This window comes from Protopterus annectens, chromosome 6.part0 (genome assembly GCF_019279795.1).
Source record: "Protopterus annectens isolate FY-2018-M chromosome 6.part0, PAN1.0, whole genome shotgun sequence".
In the NCBI taxonomy this organism is placed as follows: domain Eukaryota; kingdom Metazoa; phylum Chordata; order Ceratodontiformes; family Protopteridae; genus Protopterus; species Protopterus annectens.
In genome coordinates, this window is record NC_056737.1 from 1,723,180,946 (window position 1) to 1,723,208,897 (window position 27,952).

The window sequence follows — 27,952 nt, forward strand, 5'->3', positions numbered from 1 at the left end:
AATTTTCTTCAGCTTTTCAGATTCTCTCTGGATCTTGAATAGTCATCCTTGACAACTGCTCACAATACGGTATTCCAAGGACAGCTCCTACCAGGCTTATTACCTTTACTTTTTAAACCCATCAAAACAGTGAAGGTTGTTTTGATTCTGGCATATCAGGGAGTAATTAAGTTTCTAAGCTTTGACAAAGATATCCTTTTCAGGAGGCAGTAAGAGACTACAAAGTGTGCTGTGCAGCTGCTTTATGGGTACTCCCAGCATGGACTGGAAATATGTTTTTCCCTTTTTTTTTTTTTTGTTAATGTATATATTATATTGTATTTTCCCACGAGGGAGTCTTTTTTATTACATTTTAAAATCTTCATTTTGCAGTGTAGAGAGATTAAACTGGATTACTGAGGTGTGGAAAAAAAGTGAGTTGGATTAATGTTTTCTTTGGTTTGTGGAACGTGGATGATGATCTGCGGGTAGCTGTAATTTTTATTTTTGCACAGCTAACTGGACTTCTTCCTGTTGTTAATGCTGGGATTTATAGAGGGTATTTTGGCTGATGTAGCCAATCAACTTGCATGTTTTTGCATAATCTGTACTTTTCTGATAATTTCACCTAAATTTGATTAGTCCAATGAAGTCAAGTATAGCAATTCATAATTACACAAAACATATGTGTAGCTCCACAAAAGCAATGCAATGTTTAGCAATGAAAAAAATACATAGCAGTTGAAAACAGCTGGGTAATTTTTACTCTGATCACAGAATGGGAGGCTATGTCATTGACAAAATATATTATATATTTTACTCTGTCTCAGATGTTGAAAATCCCAGTGAAACAACAAATCAATAGCCTTCTCACTTGCCACGATCTTACTAGCACAGCAGGAAAAAGGCAATTAAAAGCTTATGAAAACAAAAGTAATATGTCACACAGAACATTTTACAAATTAAACAAGATAAACATAGTTGCAGCTTACTCACTTCTATGTTCTTGTAACCAGTGGTTGGTTTCAACTTGCTCAGACTCAAAACCACAACACGAGGGTCACTTGTATGCACATATGTATACTGTAAATTAATTTGGAGCAAGGATAGTTCACCAAAAACATAACATTAAAAATAAACAAGATAAAATTTTAATGTTAAAGTAATGATAAAGTTAAAAATTTGTTTTATTTATTTTTGTTAATTTTGGCTAGAGGAAAAACTAAAATCCATATACTTCAACCAATATCACCAATTATAACATAAATGAAAACAACATTTTAAAATACCAATTTTAAATATGCTATATATGCGATATGGTGTAATGTATTTAATTGAAGTGTTCAACCCCATCTAATTATTTTCTTCAGACTGGTATGTGAGCTTATTAAAATATTACTAAAATTGAGTAATTATCTAAGTTTCAAATCACAATAAGTTAGACTAATTTAACATATTATAACATAACAATAGCTATATCCAATTGATTGGTTTATACCAGCTAAAGCATTCTGTAAAACATCCATGTCATTATTTGGACAAAAGGACACAGTTACCACCATGCCTACCGAAAATGGAAACATTTTTTTACCAGAATTCCCATTTAGTACAGTGGTGTTTTATAATTAAGAAACACAATTTGAAGATATTTATATATATATATATATATATATATATATATATATATATATATATATGTAAAACCAGCTTATTTCATGCAGGATACTATTTGCTGAAATAATTGACAATTTTATCACCCAACACATTCAAATCTTACTATTAAGGTGATTTTAAGAAATAGTTCATAAAATGTAGAGGTCTATACTATGGATCTCTATAAGGAAATTACTTCAAACAGGAGGTTGGAAGCCATTACCACAATCTATATTAACAACAAGAAAAGTAAGGATTCAATTAACCTTCTGAAAATAAAGCTGACAGTGACAATTGTTTCCAAGGCTTGATGCAAAACTAATGTAGTCCTTAAATGTTTAAATTTCACTCCTAGTGCAGAAAAAGCACTGCACATGTGGATATTAAAGGACATCTCACCATCTTCAAGTGTAGCATATGATTCCATAATTTTAAAACACTTCAGCCATCAGTATGGTAGATATACTTCATACATATGTTGCATATATTTTCCATAGCAGTTTATTTTCAGGCTGATGCCAATTGTACGTCTGTGGTTTCACTTAAAGTGACAAGAATGGTAGCCTTAGAGCTTCTTGCAAGTTGTTCTCTTTTCTGTTTGCCATTCAGAAGCACCTTGTAGGAAAGCTTAATTGTTAATGATCTAAGGGTAGACAGACAAAGAGAGAGACACGCAGACAGTAACTCAATATGGATACATATACAACAGTTAATTGATGGCATTAATGAAAACAGTGTTTTCCAGGCAAAGAACCTGACTGGATTTCTGTAAGAAATAAAAGTTCAGCAAACTGCTTTCCTATAAACCATTACAGTTCCTAGACACCGAGAAGGTTAGTAATCAGTAGCTGTAGTTATAATCTTTTTAAAAAGACAGTGTATCATAACAATCCTCACTGCAGTTTTAGTGTATATTCAAATGTAATAGTTTGCTAGTGGTTTGTCTTAGTAGCTTAGCCTACTAGGAAGGAAATGTTCTTTTACTCACCTATGTTGACTCCATCATGCAACTGTCATAGATTATAATAATTAAATTTAGTGGCCTTGGGCCACATTCATGTGGATCTTCTAAAGGTACTAGCAGTCTCATTCCTTCAAGCTTTCTTGCAGGTGGACCTGCATCGTACTGCTACTGTCATTGTCCACTTCATGCCCCAGTAAATGACATAAGAGGATTAACAGATGATTTCCTTTACAGGAAACATTATCAAACTACAGAAACATGGATGGCATGTCAGTGTGAACACAAAACATGCACTTACACTGAAACAAATCAGAAAACGCAGAAATGCTAAAACTAACCTTGCCCGTAACTCAAAACTTAAACATTAAATTACCAAACATCCTTTCCCTAACAGTACCACTATGCATATAATATATGTTTGTCTTTAATGTTTCTGTTTGTGTGTGTATGTGTGTGTGTGTGTGTGTGTGTGTGTGTGTGTGTGTGTGTGTGTGCTTTGTTATTTTAACTGGCCCAAAATTACTTGTGAAGATCCATTGGCGACACCACTTAAACACAGAAATAAATATATCAATAGTAACCTGAACCTGACTGAAGTCTGCATAAGTGCAGTTTCTTGGTTAATGTATTGTATTTGTTTTGTGGTTCTCATATTCTAGGTCACTACAGTCTACTAATGTTGTATTATACTTTTAAATAATGTCTTCTTTTCATTTCAGCAATACCAAACAGAACTCTGGGATATCTGCTATGCAAAACATCACATTAGGTAACCCCAGTTAAAGCTTTTGATACCTCTCTTATCACATATCACAAATAGCAAATAGGGAAGCAACAAGTCCAGTTGCTTAGCCTCTGTGGCAGTTACCTTTCTTATCATGAACTTCAGGTTTTATTGAATACATCTATTCTACATCAGTTTGTGGATGGTCCACTGACATTTTAACTATTAAACTTAAAGAACTGGTACAGGTGATGCAACACATATAAGAGGAGTACCTCAAAAAGTTATATCCCCCCTTAGCAATAACCACTCTAGAGAATAACAGCACCACCTATCTAGCAATAGCCTTAGAGTTAGTCTTATGTAATGGGACATCTTCTTGGACTTTTATACCATAAAACATTATTGCTAGATTTTACTAATGGTAAAATTTACTAATGGTACTACATTGGACATAAAATAAGTTCAAGTGAAGAGTTGTACAGACCAACCACTATGGGAATGTACTGTGTCAAGATAGGAGAACATGGATCATAAACTGCATGCTATGGCAGAGCTAGCCACTCAACCGTGTAAAACATGGCTCTAGGTGATTTGGTCATGTTGACTAATGTCACCAAAATTGTAGTTACCACTGATAAATGAGTTGAGGACCTGGCCTATTATGACCAATGCCAGGGACCCTTGCCCCTATTGGCCAGTGTGTGCACGCCATAAAGCCCATCAGCCCTGGGTCAATAAGTTACTGGCTGGCAGGTGTCTAATTGCCCAGCCTGGGTTACCTGTGATAGCTAAACCAACCAACCTGCTGAACATGAACTGAGAATTGCTATGCTTAATGTAGGTTCACTGACAGGATGGAGCTTGGAAGTGAATGACATGATGATATGGAGGAGGCTGGATGTCCTATGTATCCAAGAGATGAGATGGAAGGGCAGTGCAGCAAAGCCACTTGGCTTGAGATCCAGACTCAAGTACTCAGGAGGGGGACTGGCTAGAAATGGTGTATGAGTTGCAGTGAGAGAGAGGCTCCAGAAGGCAGTGAAGGATATCATCAGAATTAGAAACAGACTTATGGCTATCAGACACTAGTGTAATAAAAGGAAAGTATTCATAATCTCAGCCTATGCCCCACAGCACAATTGTGATAGTGAGGAAAAGAGTGCATTCAGACAGCAGTTGCAGGACTTACTAGATAAAGCAGGCCAACATGAATTGGAGTTGATAATGGGTGACTTGAATGCACATATCAGGACGCACATGTCGGGACAGACAGAACAGGATAAGAGGACTTCCTGGGTCCACATGGGTTGGAGGGGGAGCAACAGGAATAAAGAAGGAGAAGCCATTCTAGACTTCTGTCTGGCAAATGGCTTGATAGTAGCCAACAGATGGTTCAGAAAGAGAGATGGTCACAAGATCACATACAAGAGTAGCCAACATGCAACTCAGGTAGACTTCCTTCAAAGCTAGTCAGACATCCTTCATAAGGGATGCCAGCAACAACCTAAGGCAGATGGAAGGAGGATTTCCAGCAGCTTCTGAATGAAGAAAACTACACAGAAGCTGTACTGGCCCCAGAAACAGCCTATGATGAGAGAAGAAGAAGAGAACACCCCAGAAGAAGTAAGAACAGCACTAAGGAAATGAAGTCTGGGAAAGCAGCAGGCTCAGATGAGGTTCACAGCAGATATGATAAATATGCTGGGTGAGATACGGGAGAAATGAATCCTGAGTGTACTCATAGCTGTGTGGCGAAAAAAGGCATATGCCATATGACTGGAGAATAAGTGTACAAGACCAAAGGAGGCATCCATAACTGTGGGCAGTACAGAGGTATCAAACTCGTATCACATTGCATGAAAGTTTTGGAGATGGTGATTGATAAAAGAATATGTAGAGTAGTAGAATGTAAGATGGGAGAGGAGCAGTTTGGATTCAGATCAGGATGCAGCACAATTGACCTGATGTTTGCATTGAGACTGATACTTGAGAAGAAGCTAGAAATGAAAAGTGAGTCCAACTGGGCATTCCTAGACTTGGAGAAAGTATATGACAAGGTCCCAAGAATGCTGATACTACAGTGGTTTGAAGTCCCAGAAACAATGGTAGAATTAGTGCAAGCTATGTACAAGGACCCAGTGACTCAAGTACAAACAGTGTTCAGCCTCACAGAGAGGTTCCCAGTCGGAGTGGGTGTATTTCAGGGTTCAGCTCTGAGCCCAGTGCTGTTCATACTGGTGATGGATCACATTAGCAAACAGGTCAGAGGGGACAGTTGATGTATGCATACGATGTGGCATTACAGGCAGACAATGAACTAGAACTTCAGCAAAGGATTGGAGTATGGAATGCAAACCTGAAGGAACATGGAATGAAACTAAGCACAGATAAGGCAGTGGTAATGGCAGCAAATTGGGAAATCAGAAGAAGCTGAGAATACAGATAGAAGGAAAGAGAGTGGAACAGGTAAACACCTTCAAGTATCTGGGAGGGGTGGTTGAGGAAAAGGGAAGTCTGAATGAAGAGGTCAAAGCTAGAATAAGAGGGGCAGCAGCCAATGGGTATAGAGTGTCTGGTGTAGTCTATGACAGAAGAATGCAAAAGAAGCTGAAAAGTAAGGCATACAATACAGTGGTGTGGCCACTACTATTGTATGGTATAGAAACTTGGCTAGTAAAGGCAGATCAGGTGAAGAAGGTAGAGGTAATAGAAATAAAGTGCCTAAGAAGGGTGGTAGGATGCACACTGTGGGACAGATGAAGAAATGAGGACATAAGAACAGAAGCCAAGGTAGCTCCAACTGCAGAAAAAAATCAAAGAGAACAGATTATGGTGGTTTGGACACATGCAGAAAAGCAGAAGACAATCTGGTGAGGAAGATTTGGGACAGACAGGAAGAAGGTAAGAGGAAGCAAAGATGTCCAGCAAAGAGGTGGATGGATTGTGTGAAAGAAGATCTGCGACAGTCAGGCATGAGTGTTGAAGAAGGCAGGAGAGTGGCACTGAATCGAGAGAGATGGCAACAGTTAACACGATACCCCGACCCCATGTAGAAAAAAATGGGAAAAAGGGGTCTGATGATGATAACAGAATGGTGAATAGCATATAGTATAATGCTGTGGAAGGTTTTGTAGCTTTAGGAATTTTAACTAGGGTTCTATGATTCTAGTAGTAAGGAAAAGTATCTTTTGTAAGTTTTGGGTCATAAATGTGCCATAGTTTGTAAATATGTAGTTTGATATCTGAGTATTTCTGGGATGTAGTTTGAATGTTTAACTGATTTGTGTATATATATTTTAGAAAGCTTTTAGCACCTGTTTTGAGGTGATGGGTTGAACATTTGCAAAGCATAAACAGGGTGTCTGATTTTATGGGAATAATTGGTTGAGAGTATATTGTGGGACTTGGGAGCTGGTGATATGATGAACTTTATGTGATTAAGAAGGTCTACATCTAGAAGTGAGTGCTTATTTTAGGTGTGCTGCAGATTATTTATCATTGTTTTAAAATCCTTCAAAATTGCTTAAGGCTGCTCCTATAGGACAATTTTCTGTGAGTTATGTAAGATGTTTTTACTACACTGGCAATGTGTACCTACCCATTATAGTGTATCACTCCCCGTTTGGTATGTACCTCACAAGACATCTGCAACAGCTGGAAAGTCCGCAGAAATACCTCACTAAAAGAATCACAGGCCTAAAGCAGATGCCATATGCTGACTGTCTAAAAAAACTCCAGCTATACTCTGTGGCATATCGTCTACTCAGAGGCGATCTCTGCTTAACATACAAGGCCATGTCAAACCCTGAGCTGTTGGACATGCTCCACTTAAAAAAATCCCAATCCCTCAGAGCCACACACTCCAGGGATCTAAACCTTGTCATCACAATGAACAAAGCATGCTGGAAGGATAGGTTCCTGACCCAGAGACTCCCCATACTCTGGAATAGACTGTCCATACATGTCAAGCAGAGCGTCTCCTTGGCCCACTTCAAAAGGAACCTTGATGATTGGATGGAAGATAGGAAATTTACCCCAGGGATCATGTCAGTCACCCTGCTAGACAGGGGTCCAGGGAAGTAAATATTGTGGGAAAAAATATCCAGGGAATTGTTATGGCTAGGCTTGTATAGGCCTTAGGGCTGATAGCCTAGTACCAACCTATGAACCAATGAACCTATAATATGTTAGCCTTTAATTTGTATTAGACTGGTTTGTTTTCCAGATCCTCCAGGCTAGATCACATAACTTAAGAATCATTTTGATATCAGGAGTAGTCCAACAGAAGTACTATACCTTCTCATGTCTCCCTAAGAGGAAAAATCAGTCTTGCAAGGATAGGACAATGACCAGGAAAACACTGAGAGCTGTTATTGGGTTGTTATCATAGTATATCAGGTCCAATATTAATATTTCAATTTCTGTATCTTTGACGTGTTGTGATGAGTCAGTGATAGATCTTGTGTAAGTTATGTTTGATACTGCTTGGATGCTCTGAATGACTGAAAAAAGACCATACTTGATCATGGCCACTGAGTGAGCTAAAGTAGGATAGCATGGGCTAGAATTTCTGTGGGACTTTCTTTATGATTATATCAGAGAGGTAGTAAAGGTTTGAGAGGATGCTATTTCAGCTCATTTACAATCTGTGTAATTAGTGTAAGACTGTGCTTTTGAAGGGAACCATTTAAGTGTAATTTCTGTGAGCCAGATGACACTGAGAGCTCTAAGAATTATGAGATATACAACATTTAGATCACTGTTGCAGTAGTCTAAACTACTTGGATCTTACCGTAATTACCTGCCAGCTTTCAAAGAATATGGATACCTTCTATACACTTTATCAGAAGCTCAAGGGGAGATACAATATAAAGACAGACAATTTAATCAGAGTATTTTTGCCATTGAAGTGTGTAAAAAATTTTAGCAAGTCTAGCAGTGCACTCCTTCACCTGGTTCCAGGGAGGTGTACGTCAGCTGGTGATCCTTTAAGACTGGGCAGTTAATTCCCTGTTGGGGAATACTTTCCACGAAAATTTATTTTTCTCAGGAAAACTTGAGTTTTTCTGACTAAAACGTTGCATTTACTAGGAAACTGAATGTTATTATACGCTATCACTGTGAACTTTTTGTAAAAGAATCTATTTTTATATAATTTGCCTATAGGCTCTATATATAGGTTTGTGTTTTGGAGGCAGAATATTGTGCTTGTGGGGGACTGTCAGTGGTTTACTTACTCCAGTACTACTTGTTCTCTACTTTACATTTACCAATACATCCAGGCTCTGCTACCAGCCTTTGCAGTCCCATTCTTGGCTTACAAGTGAAAGTGGAGCAGCTACTGGTCTCTTATGTTTTTTTCTTCCACTGCCTGCAAGAAGATGAAGGTTATTAGGCAGTCTGTGGGTGGCAGACTGGCTTTTTCTGTGCCTGAACTGCTGGCTCATGACTCTGCTCTGGCCACATTTGGCTCCTCAGACCACTCAGCCTTTTTCCTCCAGTGCCTCTGGTGTTGCATATACAGCCACCAAGAACCATGGAATAATGACATCCTCAGCAGTTGCAGGGATGTCCAGGATAATCAAGGGAGAACAACTCTTGTTGATCTCAGGGAAGGGGCATGTTAATGTCCTTCATCCATCTGAGATACGGACCTGGAATATAGGATGAGTTTGCCTAGTATGAGTTAGTCATATTCCTCCTAGGAAAGGTGAACACAATTCGAAATTCTTGCCTTCTCTGGATTTGTTAATGAACTAATTTCTGTCTTTTTCTTGCTGAATACTGCCTCAGGCAAAAAAGAAAAGGAGTTCCTTCTCTTTCAGATATGGATCATCAGTAAGAAGAACAGGCATTGCAGGGGAGTAGCGGTACTTCAGGAATTTCTTCTCAAACTGAACATTCCGATTCTGAGGAAAGTATGGTTTCAGAGTTCCATCTAAGATATTTTTCTTTTTCTGATACTTTATTGAAGATTGATTTTTCAGTGGGAGAAGAATGAAATTCCTGTTGCACAGAAAATGTATTATGATGTTTTACAATTGGGTATGTCTTAATCTGCAGTGGCTTTTCCTCTTTTGCCTACTTTAAAGAATGTTTCACTCACTGCTGTGTTTGCCAGTCAGTCAACATCCTGTCATCAGGAAGCTTGACAAGTTATACAGGGATCCTCGGACTCATAAATGCTTGTTTTCTAACCCTAAAGCAGATCCAGTAGTAACTTTTGCACTGAAACACTGCTTTTGCTACTGCAAATCCCGTTCCCTCTGGCAAGGGGATAGGAGAGATTTTGACAAGTTAGGGAAAAAAGTGTATTTTTCTGTTGCTTATCTTTCATGATTTTAAACTGTCAAGCTTATTTTTTTTTACTTTTATCTTTTGAGAATATGCAAAAGTTCATAACTTATTTCTCATATTATTAAGCTTGTTTTAAAGTATGCTTGTGGTGCTGCTGATTCCTCCTCCAGAGTTGCTGTCTTCAGGTGAGTAATGAGAGGATTAGCTTGACTTCATTGTTAAAATAACAACACCTATCTGTTAACCAGGTAGACCCACAGCTCATTTTTAGGGGCAATCCAGCAGCATTGTGTGGTCAATTGACTTGCTCATGTTGAAAGAGTATGTAAAGAAGGTCTGTGGGAATGAAACCATGTCACACAGGAACTACAAATAACAAGACAGGCCTTCCTAAAGGTTTTAATATTGAAATATTAAATTCTGCTTCAATCAAGGAAGATCTATTTAGTCCTTTGGCAGCTGAGGTGCTCAAGAAGTGTGATGAAAGAGGAAAGTTGGCTCAAGGGGTGACTAATATTTATCAACCATTCTTTTTTAAAGAAAATAAAAATTTCCTTTCATACTTAGCTCTCTTTTTCAATAACCGAATTAAGCAGCAAGGAGCTGTCAAACAAAAATTTAAAAAGCAATGGCAAGGATGTTCCAAAGAGAAAGGAAAAACTTCTAAAATTCAAGGATAGTCCTCCCAGTTGATATAACTGTTTGCCTATTCAGGACCTCACCCCCTCCCTGACAACCTTTCCAACTCTTTGATGCTTCATCTTCCCAGGTGGCACCAGACTGTGCCATACAAATAGGTTTTAAATGTAATTCAGAAGGGATACATGTGGCAAAGGGAATTCTTCTGTCCCTTCAAGGGGATACCCCCCTTGCCCTGTGAACCAAGTCTACTAGTTTCCTCCCATTCTTCATTAAATAGGATTAAGAGAACAGATACTTCCCTGTCAAATAGGCAAAGACTTTTATTTAAGGATTGTTCTAATACCAAAAATTGACATAACCTTTTAGTCAAGATTCCAAAGTTCAAAATGCTTTCCCTTCAGTCATTTTCCTCTTCACCATTCTTTAGCTTTCATGGTAAAGCTAGACTTAAAGGATGCTTATTATCACATTCTGATTTGCAAGCATTTCAGATTTTTTAAAGATTTTTTTTTTCTATCTTACATTATCAGTTCTTTGTCTCACCCTTTGGTCTCCACTGCTCCATATATATTCATAAAGTATCAGTCTCTAGTAATTATATATTGCAGGCTTCAAGGCATTCAGATTTTTTCAGTGTTGGACTATTGGAATATTTTTGCAACTCCTTTTCCAGCTGTCAAGAGTCAACTGCTCAGAATTTTTCTACTCAGTCTGGGTTTTCTAATCAACTTTCAAAAATATTCTGTCATCGCTTATCACAAGATTGATTTTTTGGGATGCCTGCTATATTCCGCCTGGGTAGAACATTTCTTCCTCCAGACAAGATAGAGATACTTCATCAGTGATGACAAGAAATGTGATAGCTTTCTTCGCTTATTGTTTCTTAAACTCCAAACATGCAGCACACGTGCAAAATAGGAGCCCTATAAACTGTCTGGAAAATGAATGAATGACTGAAAAAGATGCAGCTAGGTGTACAAAACAAATAAAAGTATAATACAGAGACATATTATGTATGTGCATGCATGTCAGGTGACCCATTGGAAATGGACACTTTATGGAGGAACAACAGTATACATGCACTGGACTGGGGCCTTTGCTGTCATAGTTTGTTGCTACTTATTTGAAAACCAGTAAGCTACACATGGCCATGTATATCCCAGTCAGGGAAGGAGCTAATGTAAAAACACAACTCTGAGCACATACATGGCTGTTCACAAATGCACACACACATAAAACACACACACACACACACACACACACACACACACACACACACACACACACACACACACACACACACACACAGATACACTCACACATCTGTCTGTTGGGTTCATTAGTAGTTGCTGTATGACTAACAGTCCAAGCTTTGACCTCTTATCAGTATTGCATACAAGAATACAGAGTAATGGACACACACTCTCCATCTCAGTCATAGAAGAGCACAAAAATCATATTTACTACTCAGCATAGACATACACAGACACACATATACAAAAACTTCACTGCGGAATCAGTCCAGCTTTTGGCTGCTTTCATTTCATTTCATTTTATGTATTTTTGATCACCTTCTTTAACTTGATGAAATACACAAAATAATGAATTACTGCTGCTTTTGTAATAAAGAACTTGTATTCCAGTCAAAGAGATAGCAAGCACCGAGTCATATGGCATTTGCTTGAAGCAGTACATTTCCACTTGATACCATTTTACTATTCTGACCATCACTGTCTTCATTGCCCTGCAATTTCCAGTTTTATTCAGATTTAATTACAACCAGTCAGGTCTCTTGTTTTCATGGATATCAGTTTCAGTAAGTAAAAATGAAACCGTATACGGGTACATTCTGCCTTTGTAGTCAGGGGGTTGCTGTTTTTTCAGCTTTTGTTCATAACATGTCGACAGCCGATGCAAACTAGTGAGGACTGACTACAAGACTGCTGCTTTGTTTTATCACTACAACCAATGCAGCCATACACCAGTAACCCAAATATACCTTCAAGGGTGAATCACCAGTGACTTACAGACTCTCAAGCACAACAAAATTACACACATGTAATGTCCATACTATAGTAGGATGGATTTACCAGAATGCTGCATACCATTAATAAACAGCGTAGTAAAACAAAAGTTCAAAGCTGCTAAATGTGCAATTTACATTTGGGCATTCTGTGTCATGTCAAGTTAGCACAAGAAATGGTGCTTTTTATGAACACAAATAATGCAAAATGCATCTGGCCATCACTGAATGATTGGTTGTCTTTTTTTTTTCAGTACAGGAAGTAAAGTTTAGAATGTAGCTAATGGAAAGGAAAGAGGGAGAAGAAAACTTTAAGCAGACCAAAGATATTTCAGTGAGTTACTCAAATTAAAAAAAAAACAACAAAAAAAACAGGTCAAATATACTGACTAAATAACGCAGTCAGGAGGAGTCAGGAGGATATGAGGAAATTTTAAATTGCTAGCAAAGAAAAAAAGGTAGAGTGAATACTAAAAATATGGTCTATTCAGTATAACCAATGACCTAAAAAATAACAGGAGACTTAAAGCCATTTACAGGACTGTACCTCTGTTTGCATCTTGGTTCCTCTGAGAGGGATTCGTGAATGATTAGGTTTAGACTCTCGTCGCCCAGAACTGTACCAGACATTATTCATATCACAGAGAATACTAACTCACAGTGCCCCAGTGATCGGTGTATGTATCTAGTATGCAGATGAGTTCCATACTGATCCTGAGAATTATAAGCCCATTAGTCTAACTAGTATTATTTGCAAAGCTCTGGAATATATTATAACTAAGCTAATAAAAAACAATATAGGTGATGTTATATTTTTCCTCAGTTTCTCCTGCTGATATATTTTTTTTCTTTTTCTAAGACTGCGTCCAGAATGAATAACGTCTATCAGTGGGAAAAGGTGGAAGACCTCTATTTTTTAAGATATGGTATGTTGCAAGTGGATAGCCATATTTTACTCCCATTCCTCCTACAACCCTGGGTCAGTTCTCATTCCCTAAAAAGATAGACAGACTTGATAAAGTTCTGCAGACTAACAAGTATTTGTTTTCTCATCTCAGGTCTGACTCCGGAGATATTTTCTATTTCTTCTTCAACTGCTAACAAGTTTTTAGTAAATCTGTATCCTTCTGACAAGGATAGTAAAGCTGTTGACTGGTTTTAGAAAGAGATCTTTTTCCTTCTTCTACTCCAGCTTTCAGAATTTTTAATTGCCAGGCTCATATGTTGATATACTTGCTGGCACATCTTGACAGACTGAGGAACATTGATGCCACCTGACCTTCAGAAGGTAGTTGCTTTCTAAATCCTGTTATTACTACCCTTTCTGAAATTTCTAAACATTCTTTAAAGAATGTGCATGACTGTGCTGATTATATGCTCAGGGCTGCAGCTTCTGCTATTGTTATGAAATGTTTTGCTTGTGTACATAGCCATAAGTTTTCTGGGGATGTTGGATCTGAGGTTTTGAATTCCTCTTTGGATAAAGGGGTTTGCTTGGGCCTTCATCTACACAGGTACCCAAACATTTTGATGAAATAGGCAAATTGATTCATGGGTGTTGCTAATATTTTTCAGCCCTGCTTCTCTAAAACTACAAAAATAAAACCTCTTGGCTTTTTATTTTCAAAAAGCAAAATAAATAATCATAACAAGATTCTGATAAATATGGTACTAAGAAAAAGTGACAGGAAAGGACAAATAAAAAAATGGATCCTTCGAAAAAGGGATAATCTTCCACTTTATGACTATTGCAGCATTTTCTGTCATCCTTCCCTCCTTCCATACCATATCCTCAATTTATCCCAGAGATTGGTTCTCAGTCTTCCCCTTTGGCATCAAATTGTATCAAACAAATGGATTTTGAGAGTAGCTCAGAGGGGTCACAGATGGCAGTGGGAAAACCATCCACTTTTTCAGGCTATTCCTCCTCATCAATCCACATACTTGGTTTCAATGGCTTTAAGACACGTTTGCCTTTGGGGGGGGGGGGGTCATAGGATCTGTGTACCTACAATAGACAGGGAAGTGTTTCTATTCAAGAATGTTTCTGGTACCAAAGAAGTTCTCAACCTTTTTTTTTCTCACGATGCTTGTGAAAGTGCCAAATTTCTAAATATTGAATTTAAAAAGCCTACTGCCTTGTATTCCTCATTTGAGGTTTTGTGAGCTGTACACTTTAAAGATGCCTATCATCATATTCTTACTGCAACAGAGTTCAGAGGTTTCTTTAGATTTTCTGGGTCTGGATCATATTACCACTTCTCTGTAGTACCCTTTGAGATATCAACATCTTCAAAGCTATTCACAAATTGTCTCCAGTAACAACTCATTGCAGATTGCAGAGAATTCACATATTTTTTTTATTTAGATAACTTGCTTATCATTGCAGAATCTTTTTTCCAGGTGTCAGTAGTTCCTTATTAGGGTTACAAATTTCCCTCTCAACCTGGGTTTCCAGATCAACAGTCAAAAATCCTCCTTGATTTCTTCTCACAAGATATTTTTTCTAGGATGCCTTCTATATTCTTCCCCATAAAAAGCCAGTCCTAGTTCAGGACAAAGGGGACTTGTATATGGAAATTTTCATGAGTTTCCCCAGTCATGTCTGAGTTCAGAAAGACAGTATCTCGGGATCCTAGGGGTTCATGGCATTTGCAATTCCCATGATTCATCTTTGCCAGGTTGCGTATTAGAAAATTCTAATGGTTCACTATTTACATCCAACATTCACACCCAATGGATTTTCAGATCCCAATATTGGGATTTGTGAAGAGACAGTTTCTTTGGTAAAGAGATCAGATTTCTCAAATCGAGGTACCCCATTTTCTTTTCCTAATCATGTTCAATCTAACAACAGATGCATCAGATTTTGCATGGAGAGCTGCATCTTTGGGATAAAAGTACATGGTCTTTGAAACAAAATAGATACAACTAGGCTCATAAAGGTGAAAGAAATGTTAGCTGTGATCCATGCTACAGAATTTGTTCATCATTTATGGTCCCCATGGCTTTTGCAGGTGATTACAGATACCACCACAGTGATGCAGCATTTAAGCAAATAGGGGGTACCAAATCTTACCTTCTGTGCATTGTGGCTATTGCAGCTTGGTACATTGTAATTTAGCAAGGTTTCACTCTCCAAGCTTCCTACATTCCATCAGAGCAAAATGTAATTGCATACAAGCTAAGCAGGACTGGTCTTTCAACTTATCAGACCATTAGATTCCCCCTCACAGTTCCACATTACAACTAATAACAACACAATAATCATACCTGAACCATCCACCAAACTACTAGGAGTCATTGTAGATGATAAGCTAAGATTTGACTTGCATATATCACAAACAATTAAAAAAGTCCACAAAAAATGGGCACCCTTTACAGAAACCAACAATTTTTAACAGAATCCTCAAGAGTTGCCAGAACACACCTACTATTAACTCTGTCATATGCTTCACCCATCAGTTTCAACCTAAAAAAAAAACAGATTTAGATAAAGTGAATACATGCTATAACAAAATAACTAAATTTGCTACTGGTTCATTACACATGTCACGTTAATGTCTTGCCCTCAAAAAACTGACCTGGTTTGAACTACCTCAGCTTCTGGCATGCAACCAATTATTCATGGCCTACAAACTATTCTATAACCCTGAAAAAACTCCAGCTGTCCAAAGCTTACTACAACCTTACTCTAACACTCGAACACTACAATCATCAAATAAATCTTTACTACAAGTCTCTAAAACTAACAACACTGCAGGAGCAGGAGACTCCTTATACTCTTCCTACAGCTCAAAAACCTGGAACACCCTCCCCCATAATATTAGTACCACTGACAATGCATACCAGTTTAAAAAACTACTCAAAAATTATCTACCTGACTCTTGGCTCTGCTCTTGCAACACCCCTAGCTGATCTCCTGTTATCAAAAGAACACTCTACATTAATTATTCAACTTGTCTCTTGGACAATTACCTTATTTGTATTACAATTTTTCTTTTTTTCTTTTTATTCTTAAGTGTGTCATAAATCTATAATTATTTTCCATTTACAAATTTAAATTAATACTCATAGGTACTATGTTAGTAATATCACTATGTTAAGATCCACATCTGATGTTGTATCTACTGTTAGACTTGCTGTATCTACTGTAACTTATGTTGTACATATTATCTGTCATGCTGTATTTACTGTTACTAATACTGCATGTACTGTCATATTTTGTGGAGTTTTTCTCACTGGGCGTCCATTGAAAATGGGTTCTGCCCAGTTGGACTTTCCCATTAAACAAATGTAAAATAAAATAAATATACCAACTGCGAGATTGCATTACAGTGGGGAAAAGGAAAATTTTCTTGATGATGGCCAAGTAATTCCATTTCTTCTTGTAGTAACTCGATGATGTGAGCATTCACTTGAGTCAATGTTTGCTGTTGTTGGCTCGACAAATGAAGGTTCAGAGTTGAACCTTCGATTATATGAAATAGACCCAATGTTATGTTGCTAAATGGAAAATATTTACTTGTTGGTGATATATAAACAACCAGGACCCATTCAGGAATTCTGTACCACTGGTTCTTCAATATTTGTGTAAGTTACTCTCACTGACTTTTCCTGTTCTTCTATCAAGGTTCATCAGTCATCTATTTCAGCATAGGGTTACCACCTGTCCCACTTTGTGAGGGACAGTCCCACTTTGGGCAGTTGTGTACTGAGAAAAAAACTAAAAAATGGCAAATGTCCTGAGATTTTAAGATAAAATATATTTCTTAAGTTTTCTTTAATAGTTGCATAAAACAGTTATTTTGTATCTGAAACACATAAATATTATAGGAAATAGCATAAGCAACTGGGCAAAAGAGTGAAGTTCTGTGCTTTGGACTGGCTGTGGGTAAGTTTTGTCCTGCAAAATCTCACATTTCTGCAAAAAATGTCCACTTTGGGCATCTGAAAAGGTGGCAACCCCATTTCAGCATGTCAGCCAACAGATTCTCCACTTTTTTTTCAAAATTTGGTCAAGCAGTTTTTGAAAGGGGTTTTGCATGTTAGCCCACTTAGTAAAGAGATGGCAGCTACTTGGGATCTTAACTTTGTGCTGGAAAAGTTAAATCTGTCTGCATTTGAACCAGCCAATCAGGCTGAAATACACTTCAGGGAAACTATTCAACATGGAATCATATAAATATTAAAAAAAAAAAAAAATAATATATATATATATATATATATATATATATATATATATATATATATGTGTGTATAGATGTATGTATATATATATATATATATATATATATATGTATAGTTGTATATGTATATATATATATATATATATATATATATATATATATATATATATATATATATATATATATACACCCACACATATAGGGTCTGTATGACTACACTGAAAGATCAGAACAGCGAATGTATGTACATCGACACATTTACGTCAATGTACATACTCAGCGAAACACCTAAATGGAGAAAATTGGAACGCCGAACATGTTTCATCATCATAATGCACCACACAGGTAGGTAAAATCTAAACTAAAATATTACATTAATTAGCTTTTGCAGGAGGGCAAGCCCCCCTGCACTCCCCATGTGGGGGGCTTTGTCCCCACACCCCCCTACTTAAATATACCAACTTCGAGACTGCACTACAGTGTGGAAAAGGATATATTTCCTTATCCCCACGATTGTGCTGCTAGCTATGAAACACATTCCATATTCCAGTTTTCGCCGTTTAGGTGTTTCGCTCTCTATGTACATCGACGCAAATGTATCGATGTACATACATTCTCTGTTGTGATCTTTCAGTGTAGTCATATAGAACCATATATATATATATATATATATATATATATATATATATATATATATGGGTCTACTACTAATTACCGACACGACGATTCCCCGACAGAAAACTCACCGACGCCAGATGACCGACAACACACAAACCCGACAACGCAAAACACCGAACACCATTACACCGAACACCATTACACCGACACACGGAACGTAAACAACACGCGACACTACATAGCATACACACTAGCCCTGACCCAAACCCTAACCCTAAGGTCCGACACTATCGCACACTTCACCTACCTGCACCCTAACCCTAACTCACTTAACCCACCCCTAGCCCAAGCTCCGACACTAACGCACATCACCTACCTGCACCCTAACCCTAACTCACTTAACCCACCCCTAGCCCAAGCTCCGACACTAACGCACACATCACCTACCTGCACCCTAACCCTAACTCACTTAACCCACCCCTAGCCCAAGCTCCGACACTAACGCACACTTCACCTACCTGCACCCTAACCCTAACTCACTTAACCCGTCCCTAAACTACAGTCCCTCACTAGCACACACTTACCTTACCCGAACCATACCTCCGACACGAACACACACTCACCTTTCCCACAGCCTAACCCGACATCCCACAATCTCGAGCACTTACCTGACCGCTCCTAACTCCGTCACCATCGCACACTTACTGCGTCGCGATCGCACATTCCCTTGTCTGTCTTTCCGCTGTCGGCAAATCACCCTGTCGGTACACTTACCTGTCGGTCATCTGGCGTCGGTGAGTTTTCTGTCGGGAAATCGTCGTTTCGGGCATTAGTAGTAGACCCATATATATATATATATATATATATATATATATATATATATATATATATATAGATATATATATATAGCTGCATGCAACTTGATCAAAAATGTATTTGATTGAAAAATAAAATCTATTAACACAATTAACTGAAAACTAATTTGACTGAATCATGCTTGAAAACATTGTATGCAACAACTATAATGAAAAAATGTTTTTTGCAGGGGGCTAGCCACCCTGCACACCCTTCTCACAATCCTTACTTACATATACGAACTCCACAGTTGCATAACATTGTAGAAAATAAAAAAAAAAACTCCATACACAGTGAATCAGTGGTAGCACACAAACACAAACCTGCACAGAACTGGAGGCACTACATGATGGTGGGCATTGCCAATCAACACATATTCTTCTGCAATCACTTGCCTAATAACAATTTTGATTAGAAATGGCACAGTTACATGGCATCTACATACTTCTGCAGTTATCTTTCAATTGTGATTCAGTCAAATAAGTTTTCAGATAAATTGTGTTGTCATTTATGATTCAGTCACATGAATTGTTGACAAAATGTAATAGAACTATACCTCTCAAATGTCTGGAGTTTCACAGAATCTCTAGATTTTTGCCTCATATTTTTATTCTGTTCTTCATAAAAGTTGAGATTTTCTGGAAAACCACTGAGGACTTAATAATGACAAGCATTTTAATTTCAGACTTTATATCCTTCAGAAAATGCATGCTAATATAAAGCCTGCTATTTTAGTAAATTTCAAAGTTTCTGACAGCAATAATTAAAATCTGTACCTAATTTTGGACCTTTGTCCTCATATTATTTTTGGCTTTGTCAAGATTTATTGTACTAGGAGGTTGAGACGTATGCATGGAACTACATATAGACACACGCATATAGATAGATAGATATAATAGATATATAGAAGCCCCCATCATATGACTATCTGAAATGTTTCTTTATAATTTTCCCCACTGTAGTGTGATTTCGGAGTTGGTATATATAATCTACAGAGGGTGTGGAAAGTACAGGGAGGGGGCTTACCTCCCCCTACAAAAACTCAGTTTTTGGTTATACAGTTCGATGTTATGCAATGTCAAATTATGACATAGCCCCATATATATATATATATATATATATATATATGTGTGTGTGTGTGTGTGTGTGTGTGTGTGTGTGTGTGTGTGTGTGTGTGTGTGTGTGTGTGTGTGTGTGTGTGTGTGTGTGTGTGTGTGTGTGTGTGTGTGTGTGTGTGTGTAGATATAGGAGTAGCCCTCTTGGAAATGAAGAAACCTCCACAAAAATCATACATGAAGTTCTTGCTTGAGACAGAATACATTTCATTATAGGAAATGTAATTTATATGCAAAATATGCTTAGGTGACATGATGTTAGAAGTAAAAGTATTATCCATTTTTCAATAAAAATGACTTTTTTGTCACTGGATGGATGCCACTATGAAAAACCCAAGTAACAACATGATCAGAATGGTAAAGTTAAGTTCAAACCTGAGCTGCATGTATATTTTTAAGGGAACAACATCAGTTTTCAAACCATTATATGCCATTAGGTCCACATATGATTTTCTGAACAGTGTTCCAACATCTGTGATAGGGTGATTAAGTTATTTTCTCCATCATGTAAACACTAAATGCTATCCAGTACAGTTATGTCAATGTCACAGACTATCAAGTTGCATTATGCCAGCTTCCAGTAGAGATGAGTATATTTCATCTATTCAGCTCAAGAAATACATTATCTGTTTATTTAACTGTTTATTTTATTTTACTCTTTGTTGACCAGATCAGTGCCACTAGGCCAGCCATCTCTTTTCTGGGGAAACCTGAGGTAGTATTCGTGAGGACTATGTTAAATCTGACCAGAGCACTTGAGAACTTCCTCTACTCTTTTTGAAATCACCCTTTGTTCTTTCTGAGTGATACTCCAGTTATTAGCGTAGGGATAGCTGGGAGGAGTAACATGATGTCAGAGGTCATGGTGACTGATGGAGTATAAGCCACCTCAGTTGAATGCCGAAATAACAGCACTTGCTATAGGAGGTGAGAATTATTTGATATGCAGGCAGATGATAATGAAATGACCATGGAGACAGTGGAGAGTGATATACAGCTTGAGGGTGATGTACAGTATACAAGTGCTAAACTGGAAGAAGTAAATGTTAAAACATTGGATGTACAAATCTTGATTCTGCAATCAGGAAGTATGGAAACCAAGGTCTTAATTACTTTGATACTGCAAAATTAACTAGGTGATAAATCAAAGTTATCTTGGAGGGAAGCTAAAGAATGTCTGTTAGAGTATAGGAGAAGTCATGTTCATCAACAATGGACAGTGAAGTGTTGAAACTTATTTTATGTTATACTGATATAAGTATAAGCAAGCCAAAAGAAGTGAATAGTAAATCGTCTGCAGCTGTTGCAGCTAAAGAATGGAACAGTGTGTGACAGCTGTGGTACAGAAGAAGGTAAACATATCAACAGTAAGAATTAAAAATTATATGTTCAGCACAATAGATAAATATTTTATAGGGGACAATATAATTTTGCCTTGGAGTTTAACACCCCAGCTGCAAGACCATTCACTCATCTTGGCAAAGATTTATTATTTAAAAAAAGAATGCTACCCATGGAATAAGTTTATTTTATCAGGTCAGCATTTGCAAGCAACTCATGACATGGTTTCAGTAACCACAGAAATGAGAGTACACAGAGTGACCTGCAGTGCCACCTGGATACAGTGGTCAGGTATTCAGTTAGAGCACCTCATTGAAGGGTAGCTGCAGACTTGTCATTGATGGCTATATCTTCCAGTTTGAAAAGCTGATGGACAGACAAGATGTATTGGTGTTATATTCTGAAGGGGCCATTGCACTGTCACTAGAGAGTTATAACAGCAGTCATCTAAGGCAGAGAGCATCTGATTTGGTTAGCAGAACATGACCATGCCCCAGAATTCAATGGCATAAGCAGTAGCATTTGTGAGGAAGGAACTTCAGGAATGTAGCTACAGCATTTGAGGCACAGCCATTTAGTTCATACAGGATGTTCTAAAATGAACGCCACAGGAGGCTGTGGGTATGCTGCCTTCATAGCAGCCATTACAGAAGGTGGTGATCAGAATCAGACATGAAACTGCACCACAGAAAAGTGTCACACTGACGACCATGTAAGAATGTAAGCTAGAGTACCTCCAACTGTAACAAAATGCATTCATATACCACGTAAAAGACCATACTGCACAGGGAATCACTATACTTCCACTCACTAAGGCTCAGAATGTTAACAACCTGCACCTTACATCCCTGCTTTAGATAGATAGGAACTTTCCTACCCCAAGCAGGACTTGCAGGCAACTCTACTCTGTGAACAGGTATGCAGGCACAAGAGAAGAACACTGATTGTTAACCTTTGCATAGGCAGTGTTGAACACCAAAGCGGCTACTGGACATGATATTTTAATCAAAATGCTGCATAATATTGTTGATGGACTGGAGACAAGCCTATAATCCTTTTACAGCATCATTTTTTTCAAGAAGGCTGTGATAAACAGTATATAGAATGCACTCCCAACAGATCACCATATGGCTTGCAATTTTCACCTGGCAAAGACTGTATGAAGGCAAATACAGTAATCTCATCTGACCGTGTGATAAGGTGACTGTCCTACCGTTTCTCTATATGTGAAATAACTTTTGGTAATCAGCTTGCTACTAGCAGATGACATACCCTGAGCCTTCACCCAACTTCTAACAAGGATTCCGGAGGCCGGTAACCCACTGGTTGATTTTTTTATTCGGGAACTATGAGTGTCAATGACAATATTGTACAGTACTAGGGTAGAAGGTTATACTGACTCCTCTCCCAGAAATGTGTTTCCATCACAACACTGTTGTGCAATCTGCAAGAGGACAGAAAAGAGTAAATGACATATGGCAAGCTGTCCAGAAGGATGAACTGAAATCACCGCTTAGAAGGAAATATGCTCAGCTGCAGAAAAGATCTCACACCTGGTCAGCAATTACCTGTAAGGTACCAGGAACAATTTCAAACAACACAGTTCAGCAGAGAAGAATAGTCTCATTTATTGCAGAGAACACATATATGCGGGAGGCAAGGTGATTCTTTTATATTATTTTCAACTCAAAACAACTATATTACAACTATTAGACTACAGTCACTGACTAATTAAAATGAACACCTTTGCAATATTTTTGCTAGCTAAGGATCTCCTGATTCTGTAACTCTACCATTTCATAATTAGGCACAAGTTCCAAATTCCATAATAGAACTTTCTACACTAGCCATGTTGATATTTTTCATGTTGGCAGGAAATAAATCATCCAAAGCAGACTAAAACTGTCCAAAAATCCATCTTGAAATAAGAACTTCAAAACAGAATATTCATTAAACAGTTTATCTTTTCATACACTTCTCCCTTTACATTCCCACAACAGATGCTATGAAGCATCATTCATGTCATACATTTCTTTATAACTGGACAACTGCAATAAGCTTTCAAATGTGTGAGCATTTTTTTGCTTGCTATCAAACACTCTTTAAACGTAATTTCTTTCTGACTCTGACATGCACAATGCTTGTACAATCGCTTACAGTCTATGTCCTGATGGAATAAAAAGACAACTTGAATAATTTTCAGTTACACATTCCCCCTTAAAAAGGTTGTCATATATATAGTTGCAATACTTTCCCTGGGATTCACAAAGCCATTTTTTTTCATGCAGGAACAGTGTACCCACTCCTGCACAGAAAATGGTCACCGAGCGATCCAGAAAAGTGCCATTTTCACATGCACGAGCGGCTCTACACAGTTTTAGCATGGAAAATTGGCAAGTAAGCAAATCACCTCATTTGCTGGTGAAAACCATGCAAATGAGGTGATTTTGTGATCCACCAAGCTGCCAGGTCTCAGTGCTAGAACAGTGTCAGTGCAGAAATGTATTCAGAAAATAACCGAGTACATTTCTGCAACTGACAAAATGGAGGCACGACAGCTCGTGGAAAAGCATGTATTATGCACATTAGACATGGCAATGGCCAAATATAAGCCCATTGCCATTGAAAAGTGATTAATTACTATGAAAATTAAACTTTTTTTTTGGCCGATCTCGGACGTTTAAGCATAGGGCAGTGGCACGAAAAACAGGATCGTGCCAAAAAAAAAAAATGAGAAAACTTAATTTTAAGTTAAATCTGCATTTTGCCATTATAGTAAATGGCATGCAGAATGTAAACAATACCAGGGAGTACTGGTTGTCAAGAGGAAAGGGTCTGTGTTAGTGCAGTGACTAACGACCTACACACTGGGGTATGCAAATGAGGGGAGCTATAGTGACTCACAGATTTCTTCAAAGTGTCAGCTTGTACCTAACCGTGTAGATGCAGCAATGCAAGTGTAAGAGCTGAATGACTTCATAAGGGGATGTATCATGCTTGCTGTAAGCTCATTGGAGCTCTGTGCCACATGTTTGCCCTTAGCTAAGCACAGTTAAGGATGGGGGTGTGTCAGATGAGCCTGAGCACTGTGTACATAGTCTAAACGGGTGTGCACACCAGGATTTAAACAAAAAAAAAAAAAACAAGGAAATGGCAGCACTGTTTACATTTGATCACTGGGTATTCACGGTGCGCCTCGGGGAGGAACTGGGAAGGGCAAACAGCAGTAGGAAGGCAATCAAGGACAACTAGCACAGCTGGCAGTTGGAATGTATCAGAATCAGCCAAATACATATGCAGCAGCCCAGTACACTATTATAAACTATGCAAACACCTTTCAGACTGTTTTTTTTTTTTTTTTGGAAACAGCAGTAGGAAGGCAATCAAGGAGAACTAGCATAGCTGGCAGGTGGAATATATCAGAATCAGCCAATTACACATGCAGTAGCACAGCATACTACTATAAGCTATGCAAACTCTCTACAGACTGTTTTTTCCCCACATACTCTACACTACTGGTGTACACAGATGGGGGATTTTTAACTGGCAAAACTAATTAAAAATGTTAGAGGCTGCTGCTGCTTTACTCCATTAATATGTGCTAGAGACTGAGGGTGGTGAGGAGGAGAATGCTGACAACTGACCCACAGTGAGGAGAAGGAGAAGAGTGTACAGACTCAGGGTAACCTACCAGGGCCTACATGAGCTGGAGATAGAGTGATATAGGATGGACAGGGATATTCTACAGCAAATCGTTGAGCTGTGCCTGCCACGCCTGACACACAGAACTAATAGAGAGGAACCCATCCCAGTGGATACTAAGGTATATGAAAGTTTAAGAATACTAGCCACAAGTACCTTCCAAATACCAACAGGGAATATCATGGGGGTCTCACAGGCATCAGCATCCAGGGTACTGCACCAGTTCCTGGATGCCATGACACAGCATGCCAATGATCACATATATTTCCCTGCTGCCCATGAGGTGTTGACCAGATGTATGCATCTCTTCCACTATATAGCTGAATACCCTGAGGTAGTTGGTGCTATAGACTGCATGCACATCCACATCAAAGCACCACCCAGTGAGTGGGGCAGGGTCTACATAAACCGCAAGGGCTTCCCCTCCATCAACTGCCAGGTCATGTGCGATGCCCAGGGCATTATCATGAATGTGTGTGCTGGCAGCCCTGGAAGATATCACAATTCCCACAGCTGACATTGCTCACAGCTGTATCAGGTGTTTGCCAGGGGGGAAATCCCATATGGCCATCTAGTGGGGGAAGCTGGCTATGCACTGGAACCATGGCTGATGACACCCATCAGAAATGCACACACACCTGAACAAGAGCACCATAATGAGGCACACGTACAAACCAGGATGATTGTAGAGCGTGTGTTTGGGATGCTCAAGTCATGGTTCCACTGCCTTGACATATCCGTTGAAGCCTTGCAGTACTCTCCAGTTACATGTACACAAATGTTCATAGTATGTGCCATGCTACACAATATGATCCTGCTGAAACAGCTGCAGCAGGAACAGCATGGGACAGGGCTACACAGCCCCCCCCCACCACTGCCAAGACCAGCACAGGCAGAGAGGGAATTGGAGGAGGAACATCCTGAGCCTACCCCTGTAAGCAGAAGGAGGCATGCCCAGTATGCCCATGCCTTGGCAAAGAGGAAACGCATAGCACATACACACACACACACACACACACACACACACACACACACACACACACACACACACACACACACACACACACACACACACGCACACACACACTGTAGGGTCCCAGGGAGTGATACCTCTCTCCAACTTGCACATATAGTAAAAAGGATTCCAAACATGACATTACCTGAGCTTTACCATGTACAGGGAGTGTACTATGTGCATCCAACATAGTCAGCCCTCCAGCACCGTCCTCAATACTGACCCAGCAACAAGGTAAGTCACCCTTCCTATCAGTTACTGAATGGAGTAGTATGTTCTCATACTTGTATGTATGATATGGATGCAAGCATGCAAGGGAATTGGGTGGCTGAAAGGGATAGCAGCAGACAGCTACATGGGACAGCAGGAAATTCATAACAAATACTGGTGTCAACATACTAGGTAGCAATACACAAGGTGACAACTCCCACTGCAGTACATGCGATGGCCCAAATAACTGTGGGTGTCAATAGGTCACACACATGGATGTCAATGAGGGTCACATACCCAACACCAGCCTCACCCAGTAAGACAGGAGTAGATGACGTTAAAGAAAGGCTGAGCTAAGGGCCCCAAATGGTGAACAGCCCCCCCACCAGACCTACACAGACATACTATAACAGGCCTGGCAGTTGCATTCTAGTTCTGAAGGGTAAGAAATCTGAAATTGAAATATATGCCATTAAGATCTAACATGTGTACTTTACTGATATGCCTTTTTTCTGCATGATAGATCACAATACCATATGAAATGGAAGCCAACAGAGTAACTGAGATACCAGTACAGTCATTTCAAATGCTTAAAGTCTGCAGGTGGGCAACCCACTCCCCCACAGTCCCACATATAAATGCAGTAACAGATGGCCTGCAACACTCTCAAATGGCTTACAGTTATCTAGCAAAGGCCCATGCCTCACCCATAGTGCCAATGTAAGGAATGTCCGGGGGTCCCAACTAACAACCTAACATAGTAAACAGAAAACAAATGCAAGGCCATGTTGACAAATGCCAATAGCATGCCTCCTCATGTCCTACTGCAAGGACTGTGGACCAGGCCAAAAATACTACTGGGATAAAGGCCCAACTATAGGGATACCTCTGAAATATTGCTTACATAATGTTAGGAAGAGGAGAGAATAATAGAGGGGGGTGTAGAAGCATGGATATCATGGAGTGTGTAAAGTCTGAAACTAATGTCCGCCCATACTACTCCCTGACTGCAAACCCATGAATGAATAGACACAAAACCGCTTATAAACCACAATGTGAAGATAAACTGACCAGATATATGAGTTCTGCCTCTAGATAACCTGGCTGTATCTGTAGAGCTGAGAGGTATGGCCCCAGCAGAATATGGCCATTTCTTGAAGTTGAGAAAAGCACACGGAGGGGATCCCCAGCCAGCATACTAACAAGATGCTGCACCATTTACACAGAACCAGTAGTCTATTGTCTGCAGCTGCCCCTCCACAATGGCAGGTGTGTGCCAGAATTTGTAGTCTATATGCCTCAGAATATTGGTCTCAGCTTCATTCATTTTGTATTTCCCTAGTAAATAACTCTGAGCAAAGAATGATAACGGTCAGTAGTTGATGACATGATACATCACAGTGTAAAACAGCACATATGTCAGAAAATCTATGCTACAATCAAACATGTCACACAAGCAGCACAGCCAGCAATAGTTACAGTATCCCCTGTATGTTATGCCCATTGTATCTCCATATTGGCAACCTATCTGCAGATATCCTACAGGAACAGTTTGCTAGGTGTAGCTGTAGCACACAAAACCCTGAACTGGAGTCCAACCCTCCCTGGAATGCATGCACACA

The 27,952-nt window shown here is 38.9% G+C and overlaps 1 protein-coding gene across 1 annotated transcript in view; it reads right to left on the bottom strand.

The window, feature by feature from the left end:
* Positions 1-720: 720 nt before the first annotated feature.
* The window catches only part of LOC122804911 (sterol 26-hydroxylase, mitochondrial-like), a 755,523-nt gene continuing 728,291 nt past the window's right edge, over positions 721-27,952 (bottom strand). The window contains exon 10 of the mRNA XM_044075121.1: positions 721-2,275. The gene's annotated coding sequence lies outside the window, so the exon portion shown is untranslated. The remainder of the gene's footprint in view (positions 2,276-27,952) is intronic.